The sequence below is a fragment of the Macaca nemestrina genome, chromosome 20 (genome assembly GCF_043159975.1).
Source record: "Macaca nemestrina isolate mMacNem1 chromosome 20, mMacNem.hap1, whole genome shotgun sequence".
NCBI lineage: Eukaryota > Metazoa > Chordata > Mammalia > Primates > Cercopithecidae > Macaca > Macaca nemestrina.
The window spans coordinates 40,095,166-40,114,667 of record NC_092144.1 but is presented as its reverse complement, the minus strand read 5'-3'; positions in this window follow the sequence as shown (position 1 = coordinate 40,114,667).

Sequence of the window (19,502 nt, the reverse complement as noted above, 5' to 3'; positions counted from 1 at the left end):
TTACCATGCTCCCAGGAAAATCTGCCCCACCAGGCTCCAGGGAGGAGCAAGGGTCGTCCAGAATAAGGAGCCTTCTGAGGCTGCCTCGCTCCTTAAGGCTGGGAGCGGGCAACAGCACACGGGAATGTTCCATGTGAGACGACACAGACTGAAGAGACAACTTTACTCCACTCTGCAGGCTTGGCCTTGGGTGTGTGGGTATGTTGGGTACAGGATGCAGGGTACATGATTACCATGAAGATGCAGGGGTACAAGTTACTTATGAGGTGCAGGGATACATGGTTGCCTATAGGATGTGAAGTATATAGTTATCTACAGGATTCTGGAAAACATGGTTACCTATAGTCTGAGGGTATAGGCTACTTTTAGGGTGCAAGGGTACCTGTTATCTATGGGGTGCAGGGGTACATGGTTACCTTTAGAATGCAGGATTTCAGGTCACCTATAGGGTGCGGGGTAGATGATTAGCTATAGGATGTGAGGTGCATGGTTACCTATGTGGTTCAGGGATGCATAGTTACCCTTAGGATGTGGGGGTTCAGGTTACTACTGGGGTGCAGAGTATATGGTTATCCATAGGATGTGAAGTGCATGGTTACCCATGGGGTACAGGGATACATGGTTACCTTTAGGATGTGGGGGCTCAGGTTACTACTGGGGTGCAGAGTACATGGTTATTCATAGGATGTGAGGTGCATGGTTACCCATGGGGTACAGGGATACATGGTTACCTTTAGGATGTGGGGGCTCAGGTTGCTACTGGGGTGCAGGGTAGATGGTCACCTGTAAGATGTGAAGTGCGTGGTTACTGACTGGGTGCAGAGGTACATGGTTACCTTTAGGATGTCGGGCTTAAGTTACTTATGGGGTGCAGGGTAGATGGCTATCTATAGGATGTGAAGCACGTGGTTATGGAAGGGGTGCAGGAAGTCTGTGGTTAGCTCTGGGTGCCAAGGCACACTTTATCCTCCCGCAAGGTGGTCGAGAGATGTATAAGCCACTTCTGACAAGTTTTTCTTAAATGCCCTTCTCCCTTAACATGGAAAACAAAGTGCTAATCACACCAATTTTAAATATTGAAGCAGATTTTTTAGGATATTTTATCACCAGAGTGCTAGTAAAGCTAGTTACTGGGAGGTATGAAAAATAATGCAATTTCACTTTTGTGAGAAAGACCTTTGGAGCAATATTAACCCCCCATTCCATATTTAATAGATGTGTTATCATTGTTACAATAAGAATCATCCCTGACCCCTTGATACTCTATTCTTGCAGGCCTTATTCCTGGAATTCCTTCATGCATGATAGTTCATGTCATCCTCACAACAGCCTTTTGGGCTCCATATGTTCATAATCCCCATTTCACAGACAAGGAAACTGAGGCTCGGAGGAGTTCCACAATTTGACTAAGCTCAAGCAGCTACTCAGTGCTGGCATGGGGCTTAGAACCCAAGCGCGTCTAAGATCAACACTGTGATCTTTTCCCTGCTGCTGCTTACAAAAGGAGATGGTCACTCAAAACCTACCAACCTACCACATGGGGACAAAAGCCTTGCCCGGTACTGAAATGACAAAACCTCCTTTGGGGGCAGGTTTTGAGTTGATATAAACACAGTGAATTTCAGGGTTGTGTCCCGGGGCCCTTTGGAAGACAGAATTCCTGAAGGAGGTAAAAATGTGGACTGGAGCAGATGCTTAGCCCAAGAGCAAGCCTGGGCTCGGGGCCACCAGGCTGCCAGAGCTGGTCTCCCAGGGCTGATGATGGAGGAGGGGCTTGCAGAGCCCCTGCAGCTGTGATGCGGCCGGCGCTGGGACTGAGGCAAGCCTGGGATGTCTGGTGTAGGCCTCATGTCTGTACCTCTTCCTGCCCCACCTGGGCCAAGCCGGAGGCAGAAGACCCCATTGCTGTTCTCTGGCCTCTCCAGTGTCTGGGAGCAAGAGGGAGACAGTGCTGTGTACAGCTCAGGAGTGATTTAAACACTCCTCCAGCTCAAAGGGGAATCTTGGATTCCATTAATTAATACATCAATAGAAGCCAATGGAGAAAAACATGTCTTGTTATCTGGCTTCTCAGATGCTAGACATGGGCTCATTAGCCTTAAGCATATCAGCCCGATAACACTATTTATTCCATACAGAATAATGATCTACTTTAGGGGAACACTGCAGTGAACCGAAAGGCTGCGAGCATCCATTATCACTGCTCCTGCACACCCAGGCATTATTGCCATCTGCCATAGAAACGGCAAACACGGGGTGCCTGGGCACTGGGTGCCAGCCTGCTCCACCACCCTGCACACCTCACCAAAGCACCATCCCTCACAATACAGCTACAGAGGTGCCCAGTCACCCTCACATCAGAGATGGGCATAGGTAACCTGGCTGAGGTCATACCTACTAAGAGACAGAGTTGGGACTCAAATCTGGGTCAGACAGACAAAAGAATCTGAGTTATTTCCATGGCATCATGCTTCCATGCAGATACACACAGGGAGACTCAGCACAAATTCCCACATGATAGAGAGGGGAAACCAACATAAGAAAGCAAGAAGAAGGTGATCAACCCACATTAACTTCTCACTGACCATAGCCCAATAAGGGTAAACAATTTTACAGATTGTACCATTGTTAATCCTGTTTTCAATGACACAATCTGTCTGATGACAGTGTGTTCAGTAGGGGCCATTAGAATTACAATGCGTTCTGAACCAGTCAGCCTTGAAAGCCAATACACAAAAATAAGCATCACATATTGTTGTGTTAGGCTCACGCAAGGCCATTTTAAGATGCTGAGCGCTCCTGGTAGAGAAAGTAGCCTCCAGTTAAACAGTGACCATTTTCATGGGCAACCACGCCGACTGGTAACCAGTGGGCAGGATTCAGTGCCCCATGTCTCCAGGTCTGTAGTTCCGGGATCTTAAACGTAGGACGGGACAACTGCAGGGCAGGGGACGTCTAGGAAGATCTGCCTCTATGTTACTAATAGCTTCATCCTTCTCCTGCCCTTTCTGATTTTGGAAACCCCAAAGAAGCTCTCAATTCACAAAACTACACAACGGGGTCCAGTTATCCATCTCTCAATCAATCGGGTCAACCCACAGCAAGCACTCATCAACTCCTCCCTCATCAGGGACTCCTAGGATGCGCAAGAAAAAGGATTCAACAGCATGATCCCCAAAGCCCATTCAGTGCAGGAGGCCAGGTGAGAGCTGAGCCCATCTGTCGTCGCATGCTGAGCCAGCCATGCTGCTGAGATGACACAGAACATGAGAGTTCAGAGGAGGAGAGCCCACTGGGACCTACAGGAGCCACTGGGGGCTTCCAGGAGAAGGGAAGGACCTAAACCCAATCTTGAGGGGCTGCTAGAAAGAAGCAGCATGGACAAGAAAGAGCTGCTTGAGCAGTGACTTTGAGGGCACTGAACTGACCACATGCAATAGTATAAATTAGGTCAGCCAGGGGAGGTGGGCAATGAGGGCTAAGTAGTTGGAGGGGCACCTGTTAAGGGGCTCAGTTGTCACATCTTGGGCAGTGAGGAGCCATCCCTACAGCAGGCATGGAACCATCTGCCACAAACACACACACACCTCCCACCGCCAACGATGGCCTTGTTATAAAAAGGAAGAAAAAGGCATTCCAAGGAAAGGGGTGTGTTTCCATTTTGGTAATGGGACATTCATGGTAGTGGCAGGTGGGATAGGTCAGCTCTGTGCAGGAAACCGGAAGCTGTTTGGGCATCATTAAAAGCACTATATACTGCCCAATGAATGACCTGGCAAAGGCACAAGCACCACTTCCCCTCTCTTGGTGACAGCCCAAGGAAAATGTGTGATGCTTCATCACAACAGCACTGCAGTTGCGCACTGCCCACAGCCCACTGCTCACACTTCTGACCATAAAAGGAATGCAGACAAAGCCCCCTTCTACACAGGAGCAACTCTGTGAGGAGGGAGGACTGACTAGAGGAGTCATTAGAAATAATATTTTTTTCCAAATTAATAAAATGCAACCGTCCACACTCAAGACCAACAGCTTGTAAAATTGGATTTCTAAAAGATGTAGGGAAAACAAGGCCAGCACTGGTCAGAAGTGGCCAAACAGAGAATTCAGGAAGGAGAATTCAGCTACTTCAACCCAGGAAACATTGGCGGGTGTCTGTTACTCTGGCCCTAATGCGGTCACTCTGTTTGGGATGACAGGCTCTAAATCCCACCAACTGGAAGGTGCTGAGTGACAAGAGAGAGAAAAAAGGGTGCCTCTTTCCCTTAGTCCTTTGGGCCTATATCAGAGGGCAGTGGGAAGCCTGAGGTCCCAAGCCAAGGAAATCCACAGCACAAGTACCATCTCTGAGATGTGGTTGCTGAAAAACACTATTTCTCTATTTCCACCAACAGACTGAGTGGGAAGGAACTCTGGGTAAGTATCCATTACAGAGAGGACTCTTAAAATACTAAGGCAAAGGTCCGGGCACAGTGGCTCATGCCTATAATTCCAGCACTTTGGGAGGCCAAGGCAGGTGGATCACCTGAGGTCAGGAGTTTGAGACCAGCCTGGACAACATGGTAAAACTCCGTCTCTACTAAAAATACAAAGATTAACCAAGCATGGTGGTGGGCACTTGTAATCCCAGCTTCTCAGGAGGCTGAGGCAGGAGAATCACTTGAACCTGGAAGACGGAGGTGGCAGTGAGCTGAGATCTCACCATTGTACTCCAGCCTGATCAACAAGAGCGAAACTCCATCTCAAAATAAATAAATTAATTAATTAAAAATACTAAGGCAAGAATAGACAAGATCATAGTCCTCTTTTCCATGCCTGATCTGATGTTCCTTGGGAACGTTAGGGTAGAGCCCATGAATGGCATGCTCTCACCGTAGCCCCAGCACTGGGCCTCCCGTATGGTAAGTGCTCCATAAACATCTGTTGAATCAGCGAACGTGGTCAGCTACAGAGACATTACTGAGAGACCCCCAGGCCTGCCCACAGTGCTCCCTGGGTCAAAGTTACGGCTTCTCCCCTCTACCAGGAGCCCTCGGCATCTCAAAAGTCTCAACATTTCACTGGTCTGGCTCACTCAGACCAGCGAGCCTCACCCTGCAGTGTTGGTTATCATGCTCTGAAGAGTCAAATCCCTAGGTTCTGTCCTATTCAAACCATAGGATTTTACTCTTAGGAGCAACTCTTTAGCAGAAGTTAGATGCCTCAGTGCTATGGGTGGGTTACAGGTTTCCTGCAAGAGAAGAGACTTGAGCTCCCATACGTGATCAGCATCGTCCTGTGAGAGCAGGGTCTCTTTTTACAGGCTGCAACACTTGGGTGGGTGATGTGTGCTTGGTAACTGACACCACTAGCTGGGCAGATCGACCCAACCCAAGCAACAAGTGAGACACTCCCCACCATGTGACCTCATGTTCCATAGATCCCCGACAGTCACCTTGTCTTCCGTGTCATGCCCCATTTCCCGGAGGAGCCCACCTGTTTATTTCGCCTGTTCCTTCCCCAGCCTTTTCCCCCTGCTTCCACTCGACCCAGCCCTACTGATCTTGTGCAGCTACGTGGCCTGGTCTTCCACCCCACTGAGCCTATTCTCGAAGGACCACCCACGGCTTCACCTGCACGAGCCCAGTGCTGTCCTGGGCATCTCTGCTACTTTCGGCCCGGTGGGTACCCCCAAGTCTCTCCTCGTCCTCACATTGTGAGGCTCAGCTTCTCCCAATCTCTTCCTTACTTCTCCAACCACCCCACGAACTACCAAGACAGCTTCCCTCTGCACTTGCTGAACTAAATTCCCTCGTGGTCTCTCCTTGGCCTTCTTTTCACTTTCCTATCTATCCCTCTTGTTCCTCCAAAGAGTATCAATCCGAGCTCCCCAAGAGCAGGGATATGTTCTCTCCCCTGTGTACCCCTTAGCACCAAGCAAACACTGCATGCCACAGACACTTAGCGCATACTCGGTGATTGAAGCCATTCTGTGGGTGCAAAGTGAACGAGCCCACTGCAAGAATCAAAAGCCTTTTTTCTTGTTTTTTCCTGCTACAAATGGTGAACCGTTTGCTTTCAAAGGTGGTTGCTCTGCACACAGATGAGGAGCTAGAGACTGTGTACATTACTATGGACTGAAGGCTTGTGCCTTGCCCCCCAAACTCATATGTTGAAACCTAATCTCCAGTAGGGTGGTATTTGGAGGAGGGGCTCTTAGGAGATGGTTAGGTCATAAGGACAGAGTGCTCATGAATGGGATTAGTGCCCTTATAAAAACGGACCCCAGAGGGATCTCTTCTCCTTCTGCCATTTGAAGACACGACACAAAGATGGCACTCTAGGAATCAGAAAAGAGAGCCCTTGGTTTCCCCAGCCTCCAGAGCTGTGGGAAATGAATGTCTGTGATTTATAAGCCACCCCGTTTATGGTGCTTTGTTATAGCAGCTGAACTGACTCAGACACACTCGACCCCCTGCTCAGCAAGGCTGAGGCAGAGCCGGCTCCGCTGCGGAGTTTGGAATATTCCCGAGGAGAACTCTCGCACAGAGAGACTCCACCGTCCTGGCCCAGGTCTATTCTTAGCCCTGCTCACAGCCGGTTCTGGGGAGAAGGCTGGTTGTCGTTAAGCGCTCAGCAGTGCCTGGCTTTCTCCATCCAATCTTTGGTGAAGCCTTCTGTTTCCGCCTTCAGGTATTCGATTCATCCCTGTCCTCATAGCAGGATGGGTGGGGAGGGGGGAAGGAGCCATCTGGAAGAGGTGCCCAGTCCTTTCCTCTTTCGGCTCCAGCTCCTCCGTGTTCCCCACTCCCACCCTGGTCATCTGGGCCTTTATGTTATTTTTACAGGACTGGGCTCAGAACACAGCCTGCCATGGTCTTACTCCATCCTGGAGGGTACTGCTGCCCTCTGGATGACGCCTCCTTCATTTATTGCCGAAGTTCCCTTAGGCTCCAGGTAGGATTGTGCATGGATACGGGCCACAAGGAGGATGTTCTGGGAGAAGGTCACCAGCCCTGACGGCCCCATCTGGACAGAGAGGCTTTACATGCTGCCCCCTGACTCCTGTGGCCCTGCCAGGAACAATCCCATTGAGACACGGCCCTCCCTGACTCAGATTCCACCTTGGGAAGGAGACACAGCCTCCTCCTCTGTCAGTCCTGGTTCCTGGAACCGGCTTCAGCCCAAGGGAGATGGTGGAATGTGCATGGTTTGCTTTCAGACTCTTCTCCTCTCTTCATAATTTCATTCATTCATTCATTCATTCATGCATTCATTCAACATTTATTCCTATATTTCCTTAGCTCCGATCTTAGTTTGGATTCCCACAAAAAGCAGGCACTTGGTGAGACAAGGATATGGGTCCAGATTGTTCATTTAAGAGATGATCCCGGCCAGGCGCGGTGGCTCAAGCCTGTAATCCCAGCACTTTGGGAGGCCGAGACGGGCGGATCACGAGGTCAGAAGATCGAGACCAACCTGGCTAACACGGTGAAACCCCGTCTCTACTAAAAAATACAAAAAAACTAGCCGGGCGAGGTGGCGGGCGCCTGTAGTCCCAGCTACTCGGGAGGCTGAGGCAGGAGAATGGCGTGAACCCGGGAGGCAGAGCATGCAGTGAGCTGAGATCTGGCCACTGCACTCCAGCCTGGGCGACAGAGCAAGACTCCGTCTCAAAAAAAAAAAAAAGAAAAAAAGAAAAAAAAAAAAAAAAGAGATGATCCCAGGAAATAGAAATGAGAGAGTGGGGACGTGAGATAGGAAAGGAGGGACATCGATCCTGAGTGCATTTACGGGCAGGTCACCGCCATGGACAACTGGAGCTCAGTCCTGCAAATGCCTTCTGAGAAAGCAGAGCAAATGCCAATCTTGGGGTGTTTATACACTGATGCTGTATCCCTTTGCCTGAACGTTGCCCTGGGTGCATTAATCTCCAGCATGACCAGGCTTCCTTGCAAAGAGCTGATGAAGCTCCCATGGTTCTTCATCCTAGAGAAGCTGTCAGTGACTGGGAACTGTCCGGTGAAACCACAGATGGGTTCAGAGTGAGCTCAGGAATATGGAGCAGGGTGTTGAGAGCATTCCCTATGGCCTCATGGTGGTCATTTTGCAGACACTGATTGCACACACAGGTGCCAGGCACTGTGCTGATGCCATGGGGATGTCCCATGCTGGCTTTGAATAAGCACGCCCTCCAGGAGCCAACTATATGTTTAATAGATTGAGTGGTTTCTTTCCAGGAACTTCATAGGGGAAATTATAGTCCTGTTAAACTGAAATTCAGTTTAACAGGGTTTGAAACTGGTTCTGTGGACATCACTCTACCTTTGCACTGATTTACTTATCAACGTGGAACATAAAGCATACAAAAAGCTCCCATCATGGGTCACCATGGATCCAGAAATGAGCCACGCCTGCTGCCTTCAAATGACCCACTCCAGTCAAGGAGTAGAAAAACACAACCGGCCCTGACATGCTACAGGGAGTTCCACACTCTTACCCAGAGAGAGGTGCTTTGGGCTCACAAAGAGGAAAATGATTATTGACCAGGGATGGGTATAGAAGACTTACCGAGGAGATGATGCCAATTTTATACCAGGAGCAGACAGTAATCATCAACTGTCTCAGAAGCTTCCTTCTTTCCGTGGGTTGCAATGTTAATTTTCATTTGAAAGTCCTTTTGAGTAGAGCATGATTTAGTTCTTATCCCTCAACCTCTGGCTTCGTCCCTTCGGACACTATCACAGAGTACCACAGCCTGGGGGTTTATAAATGACAGAAATGTATTTCTTACCCTTCTGGAGGCCGGAAGTCTGAGATCAGGGTGTCAGCCAGGTCAGTCCTGGTGAGGGTCTGCTTCCTGCTTCACAAGCAACTGTCTTCTCAATTTGTCCTCACTTGGCAGAAAAAAAGGGTGAGAGAGCTGTCTGGGGTCTCTTTTACAAGGGCACCAATCCCATGCATGAGGGGTCCACCTTCATGACCTACAGGCCCCCAAAGGCCCTGCCTCTTACCATCACATTGGGGGTGAGGACAATGTATAAATTTGGGGACACAAACATTCTGCCCACACATCCCCGCATCCTGGGTTTCAGGTTCCAGCCTTCCTGGCCTGCCTGCTGGATGCAGAAGCCACCAGGGACCTTTGGATCTCTGCTCTGGAGCACACTGACTCTTCCTTCTGGAACCTTCTCAGGAACTTTCTCTCACCCCCTCATATCCAAATCCTATTCTTCATGCAGGGTCCATTACCTCACCCATAATATTTTCCTTGCAAGGGGCTGCTCTTTTTAAATGTTACCACTGCTCTTATGCGCAGTCTCACTGACATCGAATTACGTGACGGAATCGTGAAAGTGGGATTTCAGGTGCAGATGGACAGGCCATTAAGGAGCTATCTGTGAATGGAGACTCGTCCCAGAATTTAGGGCCTCGCATTGCATGCGTTAATGTAGCAATTTCTTTCACTTTCTTTCTTTCTTTTTTTTTTTTTTTTTTTTTTTTTTTTTGAGATGGAGTCTCACTCTGTCACCCAGGCTGGAGTGCAGTGGTGCCATCTCGGCTCACTGCAACCTCTGCCTTCTGGGTTCTAGTGATTCTGCCTTCTGGGTTCAAGTGACTCTCATTCTCGTGGCGCCGCCTCCTGCGTAGCTAGGATTACAGGCATGTGCCTCCACACCCTGCTAATTTTTGTATTTTTGTAGAGATGGGGTTTCACCCTGTAGGCCAGGCTGGTCTCGAACTCCTGACCTCAGGTGATCTGCCCACCTCAGCCTCCAAAGTGCTGGGATTACAGGTACGAACCACCGCGCCTGGCCAACCTTACAGCAGCATTTCTGACTTGGGTCCTTCCTGAGGTCATCAAGCAGCCATGAGTTTCCTGAGAGCAGGGCCCATGCATTGCTCCTGGTTGTACCACCAATGCCCTGCACATGACCCCGGAACTAGCGCATGGTCGTGAAATGTTAAGTGAACAAAAGCTTCTCTCCAGATACAGGACAACTGATCAACAACCTCAAGCACTATTCCCATGCTCTGCCTGACCATGGGGGTCATGGGAGCACATTCTGGAATCAATAAATTCTTTCCTCTGAGATTACAAGCCTACGTCAGTATTTATGAAACCACCACAACTATCTTTAGATATCATTTGGTGAATATTACATAAATAACCTTTTTGATATAAGAAGTGTGCTTATTTTCTTTGTCTGGAAACTCAACATCTTGATCTTTTCTGAGCTCTCAGCATTCTCTTCTGTGGAATGGGTTTGTCAGACATGATCAACTCTCTTTCCTTCCTGCACTCCCATAAAATAAGTCCAAATATAAAACATGGCTTGTTGATGGCCTGAACTGGGACATTCGTCTTGCTGACAAACGTTTTCAAGGGAAACAAAATATTTTAAATGTCTGGTGCCACACAGCAGCATTCCTCACTCCCCCTCCAGAGGGGCAGACAATGAATGGAAGGCAGGGTGCGGGTCAGGCCGTCGTCATGGCTAACAAATGCTCTTACACTGCTTCATCTGTCTCCTGGCTCCTGTCTCCGCCTGGCCAGACATCGACACATTCCCATCCTCTCCTCAGATTAGGAGGACCTAAGTGCTGGGGCAGTAGGTCTTTGGAGAAGGAAATGATTCATGCCCCAGCAGAGCAGGCTCCCAGCCACCTGCTCCCACCACCCTCCAGGCCCCGGGGGCACAGAGGCATGACCGAGAGGGGCTCAAGTCTCCCTGGGCGGATCTATTACATGCATTAAAATAATTTACGCTTGGCCCTATAAAGCGTTTAATTCGTCGTGCCATCATCCATTCCAGAAGCGTTCCTCTTCATCGTGAATTATTTTTGAAGTATTTATGTGGACCTCACCGAAAATCACCCCAGTCAGCAAACTGAGAAATGGAAAGGCATTAAGAGGAGGCGTTGACCCCAGGCTCGCAGGCTGGAGGGTGGCCGGGGTCAGCAGGGTGAGAGAGGGACCTGGGGTGGCCGCAGCAGACGCTGGCCAGGCTGTTGGCTCTGTTATCCCTGCCCACAGCTGGGCATGGGCAGGGTGCACGAGATTTTTTAAATATTAATAATTGTGTGGGGGCATTTCCAATTGGAAAGCACTTCTCCGTGGTCTCACTTGCTGCCCGCAGTAAGCCTGGGCTGCAGATGCTCACAGCCTCTCTTACAGATGAGGAAACTGAAGTGCAGAGAGATGGAGGGACGTGCCTCGTACAGTAGATTTGGACTGGATCCAAGTTTCCCGTTTGCAGCCACAAGTCCCTCTGTACGGAGCTGGTCTTAGACAATCCTGGCACGAAGAGCCATCAGACTAGCTCTGCCAGGCCTTCCCACCACACGCAGACACAGCCCGTACTAAAGGCAAACAGGACCACGCCCAAGTTCTCCAAAACACTGCCGGTCTGCCATGGAGTCGAGTCATTATTACTCTGTTTGGGGTCACTTTTCTGAAAACTGTAGAAGGAGCTTTTTTTTTTTTTTTTTTTTTTTTTTTTGAGACAGTCTCTCTCTGTCGCTCAGGCTGGAATGCAGTGGTGCGGTCTTGGCTCACTGCTACCTCCGCCTCCCAGGTACAAGCGATTCTCCTGCCTCAGCTTCCTGAGGAGCTGGGACTACAGACTCATGCCGTCACGCCAGGCTAATTTTTTGTATTTTAGGAGAGACGGGGTTTCACCGTGTTGTCCACGCTAGTTGCGAACTCCTGAACTCAGGCAATTCGCCCGTCTCGGCCTCCCAAAGTGCTGGGATTGCAAGCATGAGCCACTGTGCCCAGCCCTTTTTTTTTTTTTTTTTTTTTTAAAAAAAAAAAAAAGAAAGAAAGAAAAAGCTAAAACATTCCTATAAAAGTCTGGTAATTATTATCAAAGATAATTGTGCTGGGAATTTTTATTTATTCAATATCTATTTATTTGAGATCCTACGTGTTGTAGTAGACACTGTTTGTAACAGGGTTGTGAATGGCAGTGCCCTGCTCTCACGGAGTTTACATTCTCATAAAGAAGGTAGACCATAAGCATTTAAAGAAAGGGGTAAGCAAGCTATTTCCAGATAGTGATTACTACCACAAAGAAGAGAGAAATCGAGTACCTAGGGGGAAGAGAAAAGGCTGGTTGGAGAGATTGGCAAGGCCAGAGCAAGTAGGGCCTCCAGTGCAGGCCATAAAAAGAATGACGGGCCGGACATGGTGGCTCATGCCTGTAATCCCAGCACTTTGGGAGGCTGAAGCAGACAGATTGCTTGAGCCCAGGAGTTCAAGACCAGCCTGGGCAACATGGCGAAGCCCCTTCTCTAAAAAACAACTACCAAAAAAAAAAAAAAAAATTAGAGGTGTGGTAGTGCGCACCTGTAGTTCCAGTTACTCAGGATGCTGAAGTGGAAGGATCACTTGAGCCCAGGAGGTAGAGGTTGCAGTGAGCCAAGACACACTACTGCCCTCCAGCCTCGGTGAGAGGACATGGCTCTGTTTCACAAAACAAAACAGAAAAGGAATGCATTCTGATACACGCTACCAAGTGGCTGGACCTCAAAAACATGATGCTGAGTGAAATAAGTCAGACACAGAAGGTCACATAATGTAGGATGCCACATATATACAATATCCAGAATCAGTAAATCTGTACAGACAGAAAGCTGGCTGGTGGCTGCCAAGGGCTGGGGAGAAGGGGGAACAGGGAATAACCGCTGAACCGGTTTGGGGTTTTCTTTTCTTTTCTTTTCTTTTTTTCTGAGACAGAGTCTCACTCTGTTGCCCAGGCTGGAGATTGCTCACTGCAAACTCTGCCTCCAGGGTTCAAGCGATTCTCCTGCCTACTCTCTTCCTGAGTAGCTGGGATTACAGGCACCCACCACAACGCCCAGCTAACTTTTTTATATTTTTAGTAGAGGTGGGGTTTCACCATGTTGGTCAGGCTGGTTTTGAACTCCTGACCTCAAGTGATCCTCCTGCCTCGGCCTCCCAAAGTGCTGGGATTACCCGCGTGAGTCACAGTGCCTGGCCTGGGGTTTTCTTTCGGGGTAATGAAAATAACTTAAAATGTACTAAATGCCACTGAATTGTACACTTTAAAATAGTTAATTTTATGTTAGGTGAATTTCAGCTCAATTAAAAAAAAACAACCCTGATATTTCAATATCACGTGGCCATGTGGACTCTTCTACGTCATTTCCAGCCCAATGGCCTCTTTTCCAAAGCCCTGTGGGGCCCCTTTCCTGACCATCTCTAAAGCCCAGACCTCCCACTCCCCTCTTGGTTCAGGGCTCTCTTTTGGAACAAGGCTTCCGGGCATCTGCTGGCAGCCAGCAAGTGCTTCTCAGAGCTTAGCACTAAGGGCCTTCTTTGAGCATTAATTGACCCCCACTTTCTAAAGCTCTGTCTGCTCTGGAATTGCCTCATTTGTTGAATTCTGCTGTGACTGGGCAGGGGGTATAGCAGGACACAGGGACCCTCCTTTCCTGTCCTCGCCGTGTCCCCAGCACCCAGCACAGGACCTGGCATGACTCAAACACAAAAGATTGCCCAGCTCCTCCCAGCAGTGCCTCCACTTCACGCCCCAGTGCTGCTGGGGCCCAATTTCTGATAAACGCAGTGATCCTGGGGAGGAAATGGGCAGCGATTTGGGAGGAAAACAGTTAAGTGTTAATAATTAAAAAAGATAAGAGGCTCTGATCCTTGTCCGAGTCATGCAGTGAACAGCAGGCTTCGCGCAGGACCCGCGCGCCCTCAACGGTGGCCCAGGCCACAGCGCGCCCCATTCGGGCCCAGGCGTCCCCTTCCTCACCAAAAGACGAGTCCTTAGGGACGGGCTGACTCAGGGCGTTCTCCCTTTGCGGCCAAAGCTCTTTATTGCTTTGATCCCTTGGAGCCACTGGGCTGGTCCGGAGCCCGAGGCCGCAGGGGGGGCGTGCCCGAGGACACCTGCCCCCAACCGCGGCGACACGCAGGCCCCGGGCGCCCCCGCCTGGCGCCGCGCCCCGCTCTGCGCCTGGCCCGGGCGCACCTCTCCAGGCGCGCAGCCAAGCGCGGGATCACGGAGCTGACAGTGCGCCGCCCCACCAGTCCGCATGGGCTCCAAGAGGAAGGAAACACAAAATGAAAATGAAACCCTACCCAGCAGAGAGCTTCCACGGTAGGAGAGTTTGCTGTTTGGGGGGTCTCGATGGCTCCCCTTGGCTGCAGCTGAAGAAAAGCGAGCACAGTTGAATACCAGTGCCTGTCTCCCCTGGGCTTCCCTGCACCCCAGGAGAACAGTCCATCCAGCCGGGTGCAGCCCACAGGGAACCGCAGTTACTTTTATTGATTTTCTGGTGTCTGATAGCCAAAAGTGGAGGCGTGGTCCGCAGGAGAAAGAAGACAAGCAAGGCAGAAAACGCAAGGGAAACAAACCTCTGCAACAAAAGCTAGCACCCAACTTAGACACTCCCAACTCTGAATGGAATTCTTCTTGCCCTTACAAAACCTATTTCTTTAAAGTTGAACCTTTTGGTCAAAACTCTCGGTTTCCTCCAAGCCATTTGACTGAAACTGCCACCCCAAAATCACTGTAAACAAAGAAAGAGGCAAGGGCAGCCTCAAGGTATGATGAACAATTTTTAGGGGCTTCTGGTTTCACTTTCTCAGTGTGCATTCATGATTTTTTTTTTTTTAATGTGACCTCTAACCCTCAGCTTTGTCATCCTTCTGTCTGGCTTTTCGGGTAGCAGCGGGGAGGTTGACACATGTGAGACAAATCACAGTAGCCAACTTCCTGTCCCAGCCCGGTTTCCACTGGGAAGCCCTCCCTCCACCTCTCCAGGGCACCAGGTAACTGGATTGATAGAGCCTCCTTCACCGCCTCTGCCAGCGAACTTCTCATAACCCAACGCATAAATAATCACATGTTTTATAAATAGCTGTGGACAAGAGGCTGTAAAACAATGAAGATATATTTGTGCCTTTATGTCCTAGGAATATTTTCTAAAACGACTGTTTTATTTGGTGTGTGTTGAATGGGGGCGTGTGTATACATAACAAGCCCCAAAGTTTTCCCTTGCTCCCCCCGCCCGTGCTCAGGTCAGACCTGCATTATAGTTAGCAAATTGATAAGGTTCCACGGCCAAGCTTTATTCGTTCTGACACGAGCCTATGACACTTTATAAAAAGAAGTAATCCAGAACAATCTCTAGGTAATTAACACCTAGATAAACAAACATAAATTTCTATATTGCATTTATTTGGACTACCACTCAAATATGCGTGAACCATGCTTTTTTAATTAAAAGATAAATCCATGTGACACTTAGCCTCAAACTTAATTATTCAGCATAGTATAATAAAAAATAGAGCCCATTAAATGTGTCTTGCACTGTATTTCTGTATTAACAGCAAAACAGTTCGGTCTGGGATCATTTAAATTTTCCCCCTCCTCTTTGCTTGTGATTTCCCTGTTCTCATAAGCCTTTCCTCTCCCTCCTGGTCTCCCTCCCCCACCCCATCTCTCTCTTTTCTCTTAGCACCAACAGGTGAAGAGATTAAAACTCTACACAAGCTTCTACACGGAATGCTCAGCTGGGTGACATTTTTAATATTGTATTACACCATGAATTTTTCTCCTTCCCCATGGAAACATACCTCCAGTTTGGTGGAACGTGCCCAGCCCTTCTATCTTGAAATGAAGATCACAATATTTAATACTAATTTCCTTGGGATTGTGCTTACAATACACCAGGTGAGGTTTTTGTAATATACTGTTACAATACAGATGTTAAACAGAGAGGGGGAAGTGTGCAAATCCCAAACTACAGGAGATAGCAGGGTTATCGTCTTTATAAAAGTTTCAGCACAAAAGAGCATCTTAATGCCGGATATCAGCAGCTCAGAAGCTTCTAGCTGCTAGGAAGAGAAATTCATATTTGAGCCATTCCCCACCTGGGTAAGAAGCAGGAACAAAGATTCATTCAGTCACTCAATGAGAATGGATAAAATAATGACCACATACCAGGCGCCACGCTAAGTATTTTGGGTACCTTGTCACTTTCATCTTTGTGGCAAAGGTGCTGTGGCAGTAAAGCTTTGAATCCGAGTCTCCCAGTGCCAAAGCCCATGCTATGGGCCCCCTGGGGCCATGGCTTCCCCCTCACACTGGGCCTCACACTGGCTTCCCAGGGACAGCCATGGACAGCCATGACCTTGGCTTGGCCAAAACAAGACACGTGCTTTTAAAGGAAGCCAGCTTAGACCTAGGGGGAACATTTGTGTTTGTCGAGGACTACCCTGGTTTTAGCACTAAAAGTACTATGTCCTGGGAAACCCCTCAGGCCCAGGGAAACCAGGATGGTTGATTACCCTCTGGAAACACTTCCAGCAAACTGTGCTGCTTCCAGGGTGGCCACGCCCATAGACAGAGCCATAAAGATCCTGAATTGCTCCCAGGACACTTTCACCCACTCCTTCCCAAGGGCATGAGGCACGTGGATGTGAGAGGTGATGTGCTGAAGAAGCCATGTGGCTCACACTACGTTGGCCCTTGGCTGATTACGATGAGAAAGCCACATGTCTGCAGCAGGCATCGCCATTTTCGGTCCTCATGGGTTTCCAGACGCTGTCACTTTTGAGTACTGTCCTTTGCATATGGCGGCATCTAGCTTGTTCTCTCCATTGCTGTTACACATACTATCTCATTTAACCTCTTGCTGTTACACATACTATCTCATTTAACCTCTTGCTGTTACACATACTATCTCATTTAACCTCATAAAGAGTCCTTGCTGTTGGCACTGCGATGTTCCACTTTACGAGGAGCAGCTGATTTAGGGGAAATGGAACGATCTCGCAGGGCCACACAGTTCCTGAGAGGCTGAGACAGGACTAGAGAGTCCTGTCTGCACTGAGCATCAGCTTTGCACTGCTTCCACCGCCTGGCCCTCCCTCCTCCATCCCTCAGCGAATCATCGGCTTCCATCTCATGGGGAATCACTGTTCTCCTTGAACCTCCTCTTCCAGATAGTTTATATTTATTTGGGTGATTATCAGATCGAAATCTGTTTTCCCCTTAAGACAGTGATCTCTGGACACGATCCCTAACTGACCAGTATATCTCTCTCTGGCCCATACGCCAATGCCTGGAACACAGTAGGTCCTCCGTAAATACGTGTTTAACAAGTGAGTGGAATAACATCTACCCCTGAGACTAATCCTTTTCCCATTGTATCCATCCCCTTTCCCCAGCCACCTTGCTACTACCCCTGTGAGTGACAAGAGAGTTGTTAATACCCAGATTTTTCAAATGAGGAAATTAGAAAACAGCAGTTGAAGATCTTTGTCTAGGATCATCTTTTCTGAAGGGGATGGATGTGAGGAATCCCAGCCACCTGACCACGAGGGGACCTTTACAAAGCCTGGGGATTTTATCAAGGTCTAGCTTTTTGTGCAGGTGAAATTAATCTTAAATTTATCCGTAACTCATTATGCCACAATGATCACAGTACCTAGCATTTGTGGAGTACTTCACAAAATGTGCATAGAATTTCCCTGTTTAGAGCACTTAATTGTCATAATTTTACAGATACTATCAATGAGCTGAGAACAGTTAAAGTGTTCAAGATTGGCTTACGCCTATAATGCCAGCACTTTGGGAGGCAGAGGCAGGAGGATCCTTTGAGCCCAGGAGTTCAAGACCAGACTGGGCAACATAGCAAGACCCTATCTCTATAAAAAATTTAAAAACTAACTGGTGGTATGCACCTGTGGTCCCAGCTACTCAGGAGGCTGAGGCGAAAGCATTGCTTAAGCCCAAGAATTCAAGGTTTCAGAGGACTATGATGGTGCCACAGCACTCCAGCCTGGGTGATAGAGTGAGACATTGTCTCAAAAAGAAAAATTGTTCAAGATCATCATGCAGCCAGTAAGTAATATAGCTAGGGTTCAAATTTAAGCCATTACACCCCAAATTTTATATTATTTGTACTATACTATTTTGTCAATTATCTACGGCTGTTTGAGAACTCAACAATATTTTGATGGAAATATCTTAAAAATGCTTCCTACTCATAGTTTCATTTTTATAAGAGCTTAATCGAGATATAATTCACATACTATAAAAGTCACTCTTCTAACGTGCACGATTTAATGTTTTTTAGCATATTCACCAAGTAGGATGACCACCATAACTATGTAATTTTAGGACACTTTTATCACCTCAAAAAGAAACCTCATACTCATTAGCTGTCACTGTTCATTCTCTCCTCCCCTGGTCCCTGGCAAGCACTAAATCCACTTGTGTCTCTGTGGATTTGACTATTCCAGACTCTATCATATGCAGCCTTTTGTAAATGGCTTCTCTCACTGTTCTCTAGGTTCATCCATATTGTACTACATCTCAGGTCCCTTTTTATAGCAGAATAATATTCCATTCTTTGGCGGTACCACATTCTGTTCATTCATTCATACAAGATTTTTTCAAATAAATTTCGAGCCGACAGGGAAAAATTGGAAGACTTAATACAAAATCCAGGTGTCCAGTACACCTAGAAAACTCAGAAAATTTAATGTCACCTTCCTCTTGGCAATGATGTGCAGTTACTGAGATCTCACAGCGCCCCCTCCCATCAGAGCGGCATGCTGTGCAGTACCGCCCCCCGCCCCCCACCCCAGCCCTGATTGTTCCAACTCTCCTCTCACCACTGTGGTGTCTTGTGTGGCCCTGGTGGGTTTGAGGTCCATCATGGATGTGGTGTGGGTAGATGTTAGAATCCCTAACTCAACCTTCTGCATTCCAGTCTTCTCTCCCTCATGGGTTTACTTCCTGGCCTCCTGACTACAACCCCTTAACTCACCTTTGATATTCATAATAACAGACAGTCAGGACTGACGATGATTCCATTCAAGTCATCTGCTCCCACCCAAGGACACAGTCTCACACCCTGAAAGAAACATGGTAAACTGACAAATTTCTATACAATTTGGCAGATGTCTTTGCTTGTAACATTTCAGTGAGCCCCCCTTATTCCAGAATGGCAGCATGTATTATCCAAGCTTGTTTTGAGACCAAAATAAAACAACAAAACAAATCAAAAAGAAGCTCTGCACGCCGTGGGTTGAGCACGCGCTTCAGACCCTCCCAAATCTGTGTCAGAGCTCTGCTTTCACAGTACCCCTGCTACCAGAGACTTTATCATCCTTTGTTCTTTTCCTTTTTCTCTAGAGGAAGAATTCAGATTATCCTCTGATAATCTGGACGTAAAAGACTCCCTTGCATTTAATGACTTAAAACAAAAAAAGACTTTCTACCAGTAAAGGGAAATAATAGATCCCAATGCTCTAAGTGCCTTATATAATTACTGTAATACGAAGAGCATTAGTATTTCCATGGACTTTACCTTACTGAACCGCATGTCTGCAAACATTTAAAGAAGCATAGTTCACACATGCATGTGCACACACACGCACACACATCCCCACTCACACACTACGTATGCAGCATAGAGATTGACGCAGCTTGAAAAAGCACAGGACTCAGAGGACCATTAGTACTGCAGGA